The sequence below is a fragment of the Aulonocara stuartgranti genome, assembly GCF_965226115.1.
Source record: "Aulonocara stuartgranti genome assembly, chromosome: 11".
Lineage (NCBI taxonomy): Eukaryota > Metazoa > Chordata > Actinopteri > Cichliformes > Cichlidae > Aulonocara > Aulonocara stuartgranti.
The window spans coordinates 35,860,760-35,873,944 of record NC_138947.1 but is presented as its reverse complement, the minus strand read 5'-3'; the positions used below and the strand labels follow the sequence as shown (position 1 = coordinate 35,873,944).

At 38.4% G+C, this 13,185-nt stretch overlaps 1 long non-coding RNA gene across 2 annotated transcripts; it reads left to right on the top strand.

Annotated features, from left to right (window-relative positions):
- Positions 1-9,485: 9,485 nt before the first annotated feature.
- On the top strand, positions 9,486-12,087 carry LOC309716555. 2 transcript variants are annotated; one of them, XR_014279463.1, is made up of 4 exons: positions 9,486-10,052; positions 10,477-10,617; positions 10,794-10,920; positions 11,455-12,087. It is a non-coding gene; the product is annotated as an uncharacterized lncRNA (long non-coding RNA). The 2 variants fall into 2 exon arrangements; XR_014279464.1 differs by lacking the exon at positions 10,794-10,920 and having other exon boundaries at positions 9,681-10,052.
- Positions 12,088-13,185: the final 1,098 nt, after the last annotated feature.

The window sequence follows — 13,185 nt, the reverse complement described above, 5'->3', positions numbered from 1 at the left end:
GGCATTTCTTTGTTAAACATCACTGATCATAAACATCCATGCTGTTTGCACTAATATTGTTTCCTTTCCCTAGTCATTGTCAGTCGGGGAAGCTTCTATTCCCCTGATATGGTCACCACACAGAATGCTGGCTTGTACCTGAGCAGTGAGCCCCATCGATGGAGCCACTGTCAACATGGAAGAGATACTTGCATCACTACATAAATGCTAATATTACTGTCAACCCTTTGAACTTTTTCATTTTGCTGCTTGCTTGACTGGCTTTTGTCATTGTCACCACTGTGATTTATTTTACTGAATACTGATTAGTCTGTATAAACTGATAATTCAAAGCACTATACAAGCCCATCCATCAACTGACAGCCTGTGCACATGCAATTTGATGCCATTCCTAATTTGGTGTATTGTGGTATTTTGTATGGGTATAAATTTCCTGAGTGGTGAATTTATTGCAAATACAAATGACAAGCCCTCTGTATTTGTGGGATGGGCCGCAGCTTTAGTGGCATTTACTGCAATCAGAAATGACCTTATGGATGACCCTGAAGTAGGATATTGAAGACCCAAACTTTTAAAATAAATACATGTCTGATAACGACTGTGTTGAGTCTGTTCCTTCCCATTCCCTACAAGGCCACCTGGGTTGGCTGGAAGACTGTTTACTTAGCCTGGCAGGGCGAAGGACACTGTCTCAGCTGAACTATGGACACGCACACAAATACATATACTGATACTGATAAGCACTCACTGACGCATAACCCTTCCTACCCCGGATCCAACGCCACCTCCAACGCTTACCTCCCCTCTGATGTGGACATCGGATCAGCTGGAGGCGCAGTCGAAGATTGCAGCGGTCCCAGATCAGATGTACACACTGGAACACTTTCCCATCTTGCTTGTCTGTGTTTATTGTGCTATGGTGTGTTGATACCTGTGCATTCCTGTATTATTCTTTTGTGTTACACATTTCAATGTTTTTATTCCTCGCTACCTGGCCTGACCTGTCTCCCCAATGTGATGTTTGTGTATTGTATGTACGGTCGGCAAGGTCTGTCATCTCGGTTGTGGGCAAAAGACCTGCAACTGACAAATAAAGGCTATCTCATCTCATCATCACATGTCATGTAGCACACTTTTTAAAATTTATTTAGAGGAACAGTATTACATATTCTTCATCAGGGCTGCACTTCATTCCTTGATGCTTATTAAGCTAAAGAGCTTCACAAGCTAGGACAGAATTAAAAACGGTACTCTAACGTATTAATTAAATGAACATATTAGTCCAACTTTCACAGTAACTTTCAGAGTTTTTGAGTTTCATTGTATTTTGTTATTCATTTGTGCTCTATTTTCAGTTTAGCTTATCTAGTTATTTTCTCCGATGCCTAGCTTGCTGTTTTAGTCCTTTGTTTTTAGATCCTTTTGTGTCATCTCTCCCTGTACTAAGTCTCCTTGTCATGTTTCATGTCTGTGTGGTTCTTGTTGTCAAGTTTGTGGCATGTCTGCATCTCGTCATGTTTCCTGTTTATTTTGAACGTCTTGTTTTCATGTTCTGTGTGCTTAGTTTATACTTCCCCTGTGGTGTCATTATGGCCAGTTGTGTCAGCTGGTTCCCCATGTGTGTTCACTCCCCTCTATTACCCTCCTGTATTTAAGTCTTGTGTCTCTTACTGTTAGTTGTCAGGTCATCTGCTTATGTTCCCCCCATGAAGTCACAGTCATAGTCAGAGTCAAAGTCACAGTTAAAATCATAGTTTAGTCCACAGTTAAAGTCATAGTCCAGTCTTAGTTGTTGTTTTTGGTTTTGTTATTCATGTACCGTCTTTCTTAGCGTCTGCTTTTGGGTCCTCTTCCTCCCTCCACACGGTCTGCCAGTACAGATCTTGACACCAACCTTGCATTTAGTACTACACATGTGATAATACCTGTGACTTAACTGTTAACAACTTAACAGTGAAAAAGACAATCTTTTACTGAATCATCTGTTTTTGATTGTTGCTGAATACAATGCTGTCTTCTCCAAGTTCAACGAAGACAAACAAAACAACAAAGAAAGAACAAAGAAAATGTCAGTCGTGTAGTAGCTAATCCAATTCAGAACTAAGATGATTAACCCTCAACCAAGAAGGCAGAAGAGCAAATCTTGCAAAAATGGAAAAGTGTCTGTAAAACAGAAAAACATGTAGCACAAATAAATGTTTTGCAAACATGGTTTATTTGACTTCATGTTATCACATTTGATAAATGAACATCTGAATAGATTTTAATCTGTTTTTTGTTTTCCTAATAGTTGATATAAAGAGGTTAATAGTTATTTTGATGATCACCTCTGGCTCTCTCTTTAAGAATATTAGCTAAATTAGCAAATTATTGTGAAATGTATTCACAAAGTTCCAGGACTCTAACTTTAAAATGTATGGTTTTTTGTTGTTGTTGTTGTTTTGATTGTAAGGGAAGTCAATGACAGAATGGAAGAAGTGTGCAGTTTAGCAAATCTGAAAAAGGGGATCACCTCACGAATTAGGTCAATAAAAGGTCGAATCAGGCATACTGTTTTACTTGGTGTAAACAATCTTTTAAAAAACCACAAATTCCTCACAGTGTAGTGATCAAACTGAGTCTACGGCTGACGCACGTTCCTGATATCCAAAAAGAAATGTATCCCACTTGAATCACTTGTTTATTTAGAAAATAACCAAAGAGGTAATAATGAATTCCTTCTAAAGACAAGTATGTACATTATTAAGACATTATGAAAACTCATAAGACATTAGGACTCATGTACATAAGAAAACTGAGAGACTCCTAACCTCTCAGCCCATGCACCTCAACTCACTAAAGTGCCCATGTTCTTGTCTTGCCATTGCACTTATGTGCTTAAAATGGTAAACACTTGGGATGTGCACAACTAGTTGACCAGTGGACTAATTGTTGTTGTTGTCACTAGTTGGTACCAGAAATACTAGTTGTTTAATCGAATTGTTAGAATTTTAATTGATGCCTTATGCCAGTAAATGTAAATGTTATGCAGCCATCTGCCATCAGATAGGGCATTAATGCCATTAATGCCCATGCCCATTAATCTGCTAATCTAGGTCTCATCATTTTGTTAACACTATTAGAATCAGGATACGAATGCGAGTGACGGAAATGAAATTTTTCCAAAAGATGGATAGGCCCTCCCTTAGCAGTAGGGTTAAAAGTTCAGTCAGAGCGGAGGGGTTCAGAGTAGAGCCACTATTCCTCCACATCAAAAGGAGATGGCTAAGTCTGCTGCCTCGAGGACTTCTGGTTTAGGTGAGCATGGAGTAGGTTGCATTGAGCGCAGCTCTTGCAAAGTCTAGTTATTATCTAGTATTTCCAGTCACATTTTGACATTTTTTAAAATATATTAACAGTGTTATATTATTCCAAGACAAGATCGTTTTTGCTTTTGGCATTTATATTGTTGCAAAAAGTTATTAAGAATGCAAACACCTCTCAGCCGAACCTGCGGCCTGCTGCTAATACTGCATCCCCACCTCGTAGTAAAACTTCGCCACTGCCTGAGCCGTCCGACACGCCGCTTGGCAATATGGAGAAGTTCACGAAGGCTGAACTCCTTTCTGAACGTCGTGAAGAAAATTCAGCACTTTTTTAAAAGGAGCTGACAGCAGCATTTGCAGGGAATCTGTATGTCGGACCTGATAGATGTGAGACAACTATCAGGTCTGACATGTAGCAGCTAAAAACTGACCTTTCCTCAGACATAACAACCATGCAGCAGGAATTCACTGGGCTCAGAAGCACAGTTATGGAGATGGAGCAGTCCCTCTCTACATGAACAGATGATATTGTCCACCTCCAAGCCAAAGTATGTCAAAAGAGCTGGCCAAATTGGAGAATAAATGCGAAGATTTGGAGTCCAGGTCTCGTCGCAATAATATACACATTGTTGGTGTGCCAGAGGAGAACATACTGTCTACTACAGATGTGTCCATGCTTTTGATGGAGGCATTTCAGCTTGGGAAGGAGACGCCTAACATGTTCCCGCGCTATGGTTGTGAAGCTGCACTATTACGTGGACTGTACTAGGATTCTTCAGAAAGCCAGGGAGCTACAGAGGGTACAGATAAATAATATGACCATTGCTGTCTTACCTGATCACACCGCTAAAACAGCGCGTTGTGCATGCAAACATTCAGGGAGTCTGATTTGGGATCCTCTATCTGGCCAGGTTACGGATCACATATGAGGGATCGCAGCATGACTATGTTTTGCCAGAAGAGGCCAAAGAATATATTAAGACAATAACAACGCAATAAAAACATAGTGGGACATATATTTTTTTGTTTGAAATAGCGAATAATCCAAATTCAAACATCATTTTGCTGAGTTACGTTTTTCACTCTGCCAAACACTTGTTTTGTTCTGCTTGTCTAATAGTAAAGGATAATTTTTATTTATTTTTTTTATTTCTGCCTTCTAATTTATTCGGAAATTACTCTGTTGGAGCTTTAGTTTGACATGGTTCGTTTTGTAAGCGTTTTTGTTCGGATTGCTCCACATGGGAGTGTGCACTGCTGTCGCTATCGTTTGGATGGAGGCTTTTGCTGTGCAGGTGGGAGGCGGGAGGGTTTGACGTGTTATTATTATTTTTATTCTGAGGCTGTACTTCTGTTGTTGTGGTTTTGGTTTGTTTGGTTTATGTGTGAGTGTGCTTTTTCTCCCCTTTTTTCCTTCCTTGGGGTGAAGGAAAAAGTATTTTCTTTTTAATCTGTCTGCAATGATCAGCACTAGAGGTCAATTCTTAGGCAATAATAGTATTCGATTTTTAACTTGGTATGTAAAAGGTATGAATAACCCAATTAAGTGATCTAAAATAATCTCACATCCATCTAAAAAGTGATGTAATGTTTTTGCAAGAGACCCATTTGCGGAATAGGGATCATCTTAGGATCAGATGTCCATGGGTGGGACATGCATTTCATTCAATGTTTAATTCAAAAGCCAGGGGGGTGGTTTAATAAACAGAAGGGTGAAGTTTACGGCCTTCGAGAATAAAGCAGACAAAAACGGGAGATATTTAATTGTTGTAGGCACCATGCACAATCTATCCGTCCTTTTAGTCAATGTGTATGCGCCAAATTTTGATAATCCAGGTTTTACAGATGCACTTTTGAGTAGTCTCCCTTCTCTTGATACTCATCTTTTGATATTGGGTGGTGACTTAAACTGTGTTATTGATCCCACCTTAGATCGCTCGAATCCTCGGACCCTGATCCAATCCTCTATGTCCAAGTCTATTTCAGAGTTTATGTTTCAGAATGGTTTTGTAGATCCTTGGAGGTTTTCTAACCCTACTAACAGAGCGTATTCTTTCTTTTCTCAGGTACATCAGTCTTTTTCATGTATTGCTTATTTTTTTGTGGACCGTTATCCCTTATCCCAAAAGTACTGTCATCTACATAACATCCAATTGTCATTTCCGATCACGCACTACTTAGTGTTGATATCAAACTCATAGCCCAGTCCTTTTTCTCCCCACCCTGGAGATTTAACTCTTTGCTGCTTTCGGATGAGGGATTAGTTACCTTTATTAAATCCGCAATTGACGAATATATAGTGTTTAATGACAGCGATACTGTCACAAGGTTGTTGCTTTTGGGAACCTCGTAAAGCGTATGTGTGTGGGCAAATAATTTGTTTCTCTGCTCATTGCACTAAAGGCTGCAAAGCCAAACTTCAAACTTTGACTACACAAATTTGTGACATAGAAAGGTTGTAGCCAGTCCCGCCCCTGATTTTTATAAAAGATGACTTTACTTGCAGACCGAATTTGATTTGCTTTCTACGGCAGATGCTGAGTGCCTTTTACTTTGTGCACGCACGACTTATTATGAACATGGTGATAAGTCGAGAAGGCTTTTGGACCATCAGTTAAAATGTAAGGCTTCTTCTCGATTAATTTCTCAAATTAAGGATGCAGCAGGCAACTTGGTCTCTGATTCAAAGGAAGTGAATGAGGTGTTTAAGAAGTATTATTCCTCTCTATATTAATCAGAATCCACTGCTGATGCCTCTGAGGTCCATTCTTTTTTGTATTATCTTACAATGCCAACTGTTGATCCTGTTGTAGCTGAACAATTAGATGCCCTTCTTAGGTTGGATGAAATTGTGCATGCAATCAAAACCACGCGCAATAGTAAGGCAACAGGACCTGATGGGTTTTCGGTTAAAACTTTAAAACCATTTATAGACAAGTTAGCCTCAATACTTCTTAAAATTTTAAAAACCATTTATAGACAAGTTAGCCTCAATACTTCTTTCAGTGTATAATGAATCTTTAGAATGTGGTCTATTGCCCCCTACATTGTCTCAAGCACTAATTACTGTTCTCCTAAAGAAGGGTAAGGATCCTACGTCTTGCACCTCGTATAGGCCTATTTCACTGCTGAATGTGGATGTTAAAGTCTTGGATAAAATTTTGCAACTTGCCTTGAAAAAGTTCTTCCTATTATTATTTCGGATGAACAGAATGGTTTTATTAAAGGTTGTTCTTTAATGTTCGCATGCTTTTGAATGTAATTATTTCCCAACACTCAACTATTAATCCAGAAGTAGTTATTTCATTTGATGCTGAGAAAGGTTTCGATCGCGTGGAGTGGAGGTTTCTCTTTGCGGTCTTACAAAAATTTGGTTTCAAGGACTGATTCATTTCATGGATTTGATTGTTGTTCAAGTCACCCCAAGCCAGTGTCTACACAAATGGTGTTTCCTCTGGTTACTTTGCATTGTCCCCTGCCCCCCCTACTTTTTGCTATTGTAATTGAACCCCTATCTATAGCTTTGAAGTCCCTCCCTCATTTTCATGGTATTTTCCCGTCAGGTCTTGACTTAAAATTGTCTTTATATGCAGATGACCTGCTTCTATATGTCTCTGATCCCTTATCTAGTATACCATTGATTGTGTCTCTATTAAACAAGTTCGGCTCTCTATCAGGTTATAAAATAAATATTCTTAAGAATGAATGTTTCCCCATAAATTCCTTAAGTCTTATACTTATACAATCTGATATTCCTTTTAGGCTTAGCCCCACTGGTTTAATATTTGGGAGTTAATGTGACTCATATTTTGTCTTCTTTATACTCTTCCAATTTCTCCCCTTTGATCACTCAAATTCAATCAGATTTCCAGAGATGGAATTCACTACCTTTGTCCCTAATTGATCGGATTAACTCAGTAAAGATGAACATTTTGCCTCAATTGTTATTTCTGTTTCAGAGTATTCCTGTATTTTTGCCTAAAGCTTTTTTCAAAAAGTTAGATCAGCTAGTTCTATCATTTTTGTGAGGAGGGAAACATCCCAGAGTGAGGAAATCACTATTACAGAGACTGACATTTGATGGTGGTCTTGCCTTGCCTAACTTTTTATTTTACTATTGGTCCTCTCATTTTCACAAATTGACCCACTGGCTTGAATCTCAAGAATTGCTGTGGCGTAAACTGGAGCGCCTGTCGTGCACTTCCTCCTCCTTAGAAGCTTTAGTGTTCTCTCCACTACCACTCAACCCTTCTCATATCACAAAAAACCCCGTGGTACAGTCTAGTCTTAAGATTTGGTCACAATTCAGGGGTCATTTTAACCTTCTTATTATGTTAAGGGTCAATTTGACCCATTCCAGTTTTTGTGTTGACCAAAGTACTGGTCATCCTTTCTTTTTCTTCATGAAAGCTTATGACTTTTTCTTATCTGGGGTCATGAACTGGTGTGTAAAATATGGACACTTTGATGTGTCCTGGAATGTCTCTGCAGTGTTTGTATACAAAGATGATGTTGCGGGTCAAAATGACCCGCACACTTTTATGTAAGTAAAAAGTTGTTCAGATCCAAAATAAACATTTCTCTTTGATGTACTTTGTTTTGACTGCTTCTGAATATACATTCAGACCCAGGTGTGCATGCAAGAAAATTTCTCTCCCCTATTCTTGTCACTGTTCTCATGTCATTTCAACACACCAAAAATGAGCTCCAAAAGGTTGACGACTGAAGAAGCTTTATCACTGCTTTTCAACTGGGATAGTGATGAAGAAGAAGATGTTTCAGAGACTGAGGATCTTTCAGAGGCCGAGGACAATGTTTTTGATGATCCACACTGCCAATTTTCAGAAGAGGAGGAGGATTCTGAGGGAGAGTGTGCCGCCATCTCTACATCAAATGAAAACCAAGGAATGCAGCAATCATCATCCACAGAGGAGACATGGACATCTAAAGATGGTAATATAAAATGGTCATTATCACCACACCAAAGTCAAGGCAGGCGGTCATCTTCTAATGTCATCAAAATGACTCCTGGCCCTACAAGATTTGCCATCACACGAGTTGATGATATGATTTGACAACCGTGAAACCAGAGCTGGTCGACGTGAAAGAGACAAACTTGCTGCAATCAGAGATGTATGGGATAAATGGGTGGAAATTCTACCTTTGTTGTACAACCCTGGTCCCCACGTTACTGTTGATGAGCGCCTTGTCCCATTCAGGGGTCGCTGTCCTTTCCGACAGTATATGCCCAACAAGCCGGCCAAGTATGGCATCAAAATATGGGCAGCCTGTGATGCAAAATCTAGCTATGCATGGAATATGCAAGTGTACACTGGAAAGCTACCTGGAGGAGCATCTGAGAAGAATCAGGGGATGCGTGTGGTGCTGCAGATGAGTGAAGGGCTGCAAGGGCATAGCATCACATGTGACAATTTCTTTACATCTTACTGGCTTGGAGAGGAACTTCAGAAGAGAAAGCTGACTATGTTGGGAAAAATCAGAAGAAATAAGCCAGAACTTCCCAGTGAAATTTTGAAGATGCAGGGAAGATCTCTGCAAACAAACAAACAAACAAACAAAATACAACACACACACACACACACACACACACACACACACACACACACACACAAATAAATAATAATCCAAACACATAATTTAGGGTACTGGTTAGTTCTACAAACTAAAAACATTAATGTATATAATGGCATCAAAAAAAGTCTAAAACAGATTTTTAAGTCAACAAGTTTTGAAATCATATCTGAACCTGATGAGCAGCAAGGGTCTGCTAAAGAAACTGTCAGTTTGTTTTTGTTTCTTAAAATCTCAATAATACATTTTTGCTTTTAAGGTGTTTTTAACATAATTACCTCCTTTTCCGCTTCCCTTTTCCCAATCTGCTTCCAGAATCCAAGTAAATTCCACCCAGGAAGGTTTCAAATTATGGAACTCCAAAGTGTTCAAAATTAAATAAATAAATAGGTCAAGATGAAATAAATAACTATGTGAATAAATAAGACACAGATATGTAATGTGAGAATGATATTGTGAAATAATGGAACACATTTTGAAAACAATGCTCATTATTGTGAAACATATTACATTCTGCTATATATATTTTCTTATTATTGTGAAATATTATTTCATGGTCATTATTTTTCACAATAACAGAGATTATTCCTGAGGCATTTTATTTATTTCCAGCCGTTTTTAGTCCAAAATGACCTTTTTTCAAAGTCAGTCTTTATTTCAAAATCCCGTTTTTCCCGATGGTCTATTTATTTCATAATGCGACTTTTCAGCAGAATGACTTTGTCTGTCAATCAAGAAAGACAGGGCGGAGCCAGTTGTGTGATTGGTTGCTCCTTTACTCAGACATAAGTAATAGCACATGAATTGTCGATTTAGGTTTAATGGTGCAATGCATCTCCTATGCAGCTGGCGGCAGTATGCAGCTCAAAATAAACTTAAGGCACCGACAAATGCAAAACACTGGGCGCGAATAACGTTACAGGTGTATCAATTCTTGTGAAGGGCATGGCTGCAGGAAACAAGTCCGTTTCTGAGTTACTCAGAGAACTTGCTAACCGCTTAGATTGAACGTCTTCACCTCAGTCTGCGTATTGCAGCAGTGTACTGGAGATGAAGTGGTCCCTGGTCCAAGTTCTCATCACAACCGCACAGTGTTAACGTTAGCAAATGCTAACGCTATCACAGCTAGCTCCACTCCACGAAACGCTGTTCAGGGTAAGTAACGATATGTTATTATTGCTTGGTTAGTCTGTCTGTCTGGCAAAAATGAGCTTTTTAATCAGTTTAGTCACAGATTTTTTTTTAATACTGTTTTTTATCATAGCAAAGAATTCTATAAATTAGGTAAGAGAAAATAATTGTCTTCTGGGTTAATGTCTGTATTACTATTTACATTGTTGTAGGTAATAGTTATTCATGACTGTTTTAAAGTGGCTTATCTTCTGTGCTAATATGGAAGACAAGTAATCTATGTGAAAGAAAAGAAAGCAATTTTAGTTCAACGTAGTGATTTTGTAAGTGGGTATAATTTGAAAATGCTTTTACTAGTACAGTGGATGTTCTTTAAATATTTAACATTTAAAGTGTGTGTCACTTTACAGACTCCAACTTCAGTTTTGGTTAGGTCTCACCGTTGTAGGTCATAACACAAACAAGTCGTCAAGTCAAGCAGCTGAGGAAAGGGCTTAAGGAAACCATGGTATGGCCGCTTCTGACAGAAAGATCAGACATCATTCCTCCTTTCTTACCAAGGGAATCAGAGACTGCTCCCTGTTGTGAGGTAAGGTCAGGTCACATCTTTTAACATCTGAATAGTAAAGCTATTTGGTTAATTTATGAAGGATGAACATTAATTGTTGACACAAAACACCAATATACTGTTTTGTATGCGTGGGTTAGTTGAACAGCTGGGTTACATTTAATAAAAATACACCTAATGTTGCTGATGCTCTTAAGACTACAAGATAAGTAAAGCTATAAAATGACTGTGGCCTGCCACAGAAAATGAAGATGAGGAAGAAGAGGAATGCTCTCGAGGATAAATGCAGAGTGGCAGGTTACCTTCGGTCCTTCATTGAAAATGGTAAGTCTGCTGCGATAGGTATTTTGCCATTGGTTTTCTCTGATTACACTTTGGTAAATTACATACAGTCCAGTGATCTTGGGTCATTAACAAAGTACACTATAGTAGAGCTGGGCGATATGAGATTTTTTCATATCACGATATTTATTTTTATTTATTTTTTTATAAAAAGGACAAGAGCGGTGAGGTCTATCGCAATAGTTTAATTTTTCTATTGAGAAAAAGTTATTTCGCAATACATATCGTTATCGTTCTATCGCCCAGCTCTACGCTATAGTATAATTTTGTTTTGTTATTTGCTCCATGCAATACATAAGAGTGGTGGCATTATCAGTTGCACTAGAATTGTATGTAGACTACTTTTAGCTTTGTTAACATAAAAATATCTATAAAAGCTACAACAGCAATTTGAGTGGGGCAAAAATGTCTGGTGCCCTGTATGTAAGTGGTCATCTTTTATGGTATTTCTCCATAAAAGATTCAAAATAATGAATATAGGATGTCATTATAGTTTAAAACAATCTTCTGTTGCAGCATCTTGTGCACAACAAAAAGCCCTCATCAAGTTTTGGACAGGATGGGAAGTCTTGCCGAGAAATGACTGTGGAAGTGGTCAACAGCAATCTTCCAAAGTCTTCCACCGGTTTTGAAGTACTACGTCTTCCTGCACACTACTGTACCTATGAGTCATTTCTAATGGACATTCAGGTGTGTCTCAACTCTACTGACTCAGGTTTTGGTCTGGTTTACGATTGATTCCATAACCACATGGTAAAATTAGACCATTTCTTCTTTCTTGCATCACATTACTGTACTCTGTGTTCAAAGAAACGGACAATCTAGTGAGTTCTAGTTCTTTTTAATACACTTGACAGTGAAAAATACAGAGTACAGGTGTGCATTTATGGCTTTTTTAATATAAACTGATGAAGAGTTCAGATATCAAAATCAGTTGTTCACTGTACATTATAAATTACACAATATGTTTTGTTTATACTCGCTACTGATACAAAAAAAATTTCTAGAAAAAATTATTTGAATTAAGATGTTACACTACTGTACTGTGTTCATTGTATTAAATCTGCTCAGAGTTGACATGTACTGTATATCCAACCAAGAAATGAATATCATTAAAGTGACAGCTGTATAAAACAAATCCTGTTTTATAGCCACTGTTTTGTTGAAAATGAAATTGGTTATGCTGTTTTGAGTCAGTATTAGCTACAAAGCTGTAGAAATTTAAAAAAAAAAAAATCCTCCTGACATAGAAACTGATTAAATGTAATAATGTCTTTCTACAAGTGATTCTGAAGTATTGGTAGCACAGCAGGGTCTTGTTCATTCAGTGCATCTGGGAGCTGAATCTCAGGAATGGTGATCTCATTTGATGGGCAGCGATTATGTTGTCCTGTCCAGTCCACACCATAATCCTCATCAACCTGAAAGAGCATGCACATGTTTTAAATCTAAACTGAAGAGGTGTTTCCTGCAGCTGTTCCTAGATGGACTTATTGAGTCTGCCAGGGCCTATGTGAGTTGCTTAGGCATTGGCTACCAACTAATTATTCATTCACCCATTCTAGGTCAGGATTGGTTCTCTTCAGGTATAACAAATTTAACTTTGTTTAAAGTATTGCCATCTATACCTGACAGGTGGGATAAAAGAGAATGGCTTGGGAGGCGCACAGCAAATCTCAAAGTTTTCCAATTAATGCTGAAAGAACCAAGGATGTAAATGTATTCTTGTTTTAGCTTTACCGAAGACACCAGAGAAAGTATATCTATAATGCTGCTGAAATAGACAAAACCATTTCAATAAACTCGCTATTTAACATCAACCTTGTTATGCGTTATCAGAGAACAATCAACTGCAAACAGCAATGAAACATTCAACTATGTACTATTTAAAGCACTAATGACCCTGTTGTCTAACAAGATGTGATAAGTAAGTAGACTGTGGAAAGCTGGTGGGTCTACTCTCTGTGTAAAAGGTTCCTACAGGCTCCACTGACCCCAGTCTCCGAGTTAACACACTAACAGCTAACACTGCTAAACGTGTCTCAACGCCGAGATGGCGCCGATAGCTTTAGCCGTAGCTGCCCCACTTAGTTTAGACAGTAACAAAAAAAAAGTAAGCGATAATAATTCATTGTCAAACGTCATAATTAAGGTCAACACCTAAACAATGCTGTGTACAGAATCACACAGGTGCTCAATTACAGCATAAACTTACCTTAGACCATCCTCCGTCATTTTCCTCCTAAT